Source organism: Lepisosteus platostomus, chromosome 1 (genome assembly GCF_059453375.1).
Source record: "Lepisosteus platostomus isolate fLepPlt1 chromosome 1, fLepPlt1.hap1, whole genome shotgun sequence".
Taxonomy (NCBI): domain Eukaryota; kingdom Metazoa; phylum Chordata; class Actinopteri; order Semionotiformes; family Lepisosteidae; genus Lepisosteus; species Lepisosteus platostomus.
The window spans coordinates 2,416,136-2,418,921 of record NC_142611.1 but is presented as its reverse complement, the minus strand read 5'-3'; positions in this window follow the sequence as shown (position 1 = coordinate 2,418,921).

Below are 2,786 nucleotides of genomic sequence, written 5' to 3'. Positions count from 1 at the left end.
GCTGCAGCTGGCTGGCCGTGGGTTTATCAATGCAAAACTGGAAGTACATTGAGGGCCAAAGCCCCTTGTCTTCTTTCATTTTTTTTTTCCGCAATGTCTTCCTTACATTATTATTGTCCCCATGGGCAGAAAAACACCTTGTCAAATCTGAATCCTAAAATCATAGACTGTCGAACTAAGAATCTCGCTTCAACATTCAGCCGTTAATGCCGTTGATAAACCACGAAAAGAGTAATATTTGGATCATTCTCAGATATATATTTGATACTCTGTTAGACAGTCACAGATTCATTAGATTAGAATTGCATGAGTTGAAAAGCCATATCCTGTGTTTGAGTAAGGGTCTCCCAGTGTATATATACTGTATGTTTTTTTTATCTTGCCACTCCATTTTTGCCTTGCTACTGACACAAAAATTGTAGAACCAAGTTGCAAAACAAACTGCATTGCATTTTTCTTCCTCATCGCATTCTGCCATGAGAATTCTGTCCTTGTCTCTCTACTAAACTTCTCCATATAAATTAGGGCTACTCAACCCACTGCCCCTCCTATGATTTCCATTACACACTTTTGCTATAACCAGTTCCTTAATTACTTGATTAATGATGAGAAGAATTGCTATAGCAGTGAAGGAGCTGCTTACATCACAGCACCATAAAGGAGCGAATTAGAAGATCCCCCATTTGAGAAGCCTTGATATACAGTAAATGATCGAAGGTCCTCTCTTGTAAATACATTCTTGGAAAATAAGTGAAACAGACTACGCAGATACTATAAATGATTGACAATACTTATTTAACATGATTATAAAATGTTATAAAATGTGACCAAATGATCAATTGAATTGTATGAACAAGGATTTATGCACAACGAGGAAGACACATGATATAATATCCTGTCTCAGTCATTTTTGCCGCAGGAACACATTAATCAAACAGCTAGCTGTACTATAAAGGTCTTAAATCTTGTATTGTAACATTAGAGCCACAGCAACAAGACTGTTGCATCCAGCAAAAACTGTTCGGTTATGACTAGTCTTAACTAATAGCTGTGAAGCCAGGAAGAGGACGATAATGATCTTTGTGGGAAAAGATAGTTTTTTTCTGGTCGTGAAAATGTTATTGAGACCAAAAAGCTTCTAGGTGGAAAAAATACATAGAGATTGTTGTATGGCTTGATCATTGACTAGTTGCTGCAGAGAGAGCAGTACTCCTTCAAGAAGATGATGCTAATTCTGGCACCATTTAACAGGTATAATCGTGGACTGAATTGTTAAACACAATTCCTCATCTGTGCTTTTAATCACTCTATTGTAGCTCTCATGAGTGCAGCAAACATTCTTCTTATTATTATGTTTGCTAATCAGATTTGCCCCATCCCCCCACAAAGTAAATGCATTTCTGATTTATTCATTCTTCTGAAATGTTGGTTTTCAAAAGACAGACAGACAGAAAGACAGATACTTTATTAATCCTGTGACAGTCAACACAGCACAGTGTAACGAAATGATACAAAAATACCACAATACAATACAGTCCAGTCAGTGAGAAGTGCAGTACAAAGTACAGAAGATACAAAACAAACAGGAATGTACAGAACACAAAAACATGTATTGCACATTATAAAAATATTGCTCAAGATGAAAAAATTAATACTGTTCATTTTTCTGAACACATTTTGTCCATAAAAAAACTCAGGGTGAAAATGTACTCTTATTTAAAAAAATATCTTACAAGTTGCTGTCAGTGTCAAGGGAAATATTTAGAAAACTGGACTTCTGGAAAAAAAAAAATATATTTTTTTTGTGGCTGTAATTTTCTTTTGTTGTTATTGTCTAATAAGAACAAAAATGAGAAAGTGAAAATATATATATATAAATAAAAAAATTGATTTCAATTCAAATCCAGGCTTGACGTTGAACTTTCACCTTAACTTCCTGCTGTAACAAGTCACTTACAGTTTGTATTATGGACTAAAAAAAGGACAAAGCATTCTCATGCAAATGGCTCAAGGACGCTAAAGATAAATACTAAATAACAATGTGCTCTTCTTAAATTAATCCGAAATAAATATATGTTTTGAGCGTATTTTTTCACACCCGGGCACTACTCTAACTCACAACTGTAAATGCAAATAACTTTAGACACTGTAAAACAAAAGACAATTTTATCATATAGCATCAGTATTTGTTTCACTAATCTAGTTCTGTGTACACAACATAAATAGTAAAGAAAAGTCTTTAAAGACATAAATTTAGTCAGTATATCGCATGTCTATAAAGGCAGACAGAGATACTGTACATTATATCTGTGTGGATGTACATGTATTACAAGAATTGTATATTGTATTGCTGTGTATATTAAGGGAAAATGGCAACTGTTTTCTGTAATTGCATTCACATAATGACTGAAAGTCTCAGTACACAGGCTGATGATACAGTGTGCTGTTATCTGGATTGCGTCTACCATATGCTGAATTCCTTAAGGAATATACTTAATATTCCTTTTATAATGAATTTAGGCTTCTGAAAAAAATACGAATACTATACTAAATACTACACTTCTTCCTCGAAGATGAGCTGTTCCCATTGGAAAAAGAACCCTATTTGTTAAATAGCCTCTTGTCTTGAGAGATAAGTTCTATCAGAGAGGATAATCACAGTGAAGCGTTTAATTAATAGAGGTTCTTAAACTGGCTGAAATGCCTTGCAAGCTTTATCTCCCAGCTGTGAAAGACCCATAACTCACAAGTTTAGAACTATACTCTTGTATTCTGTGATGGTATGA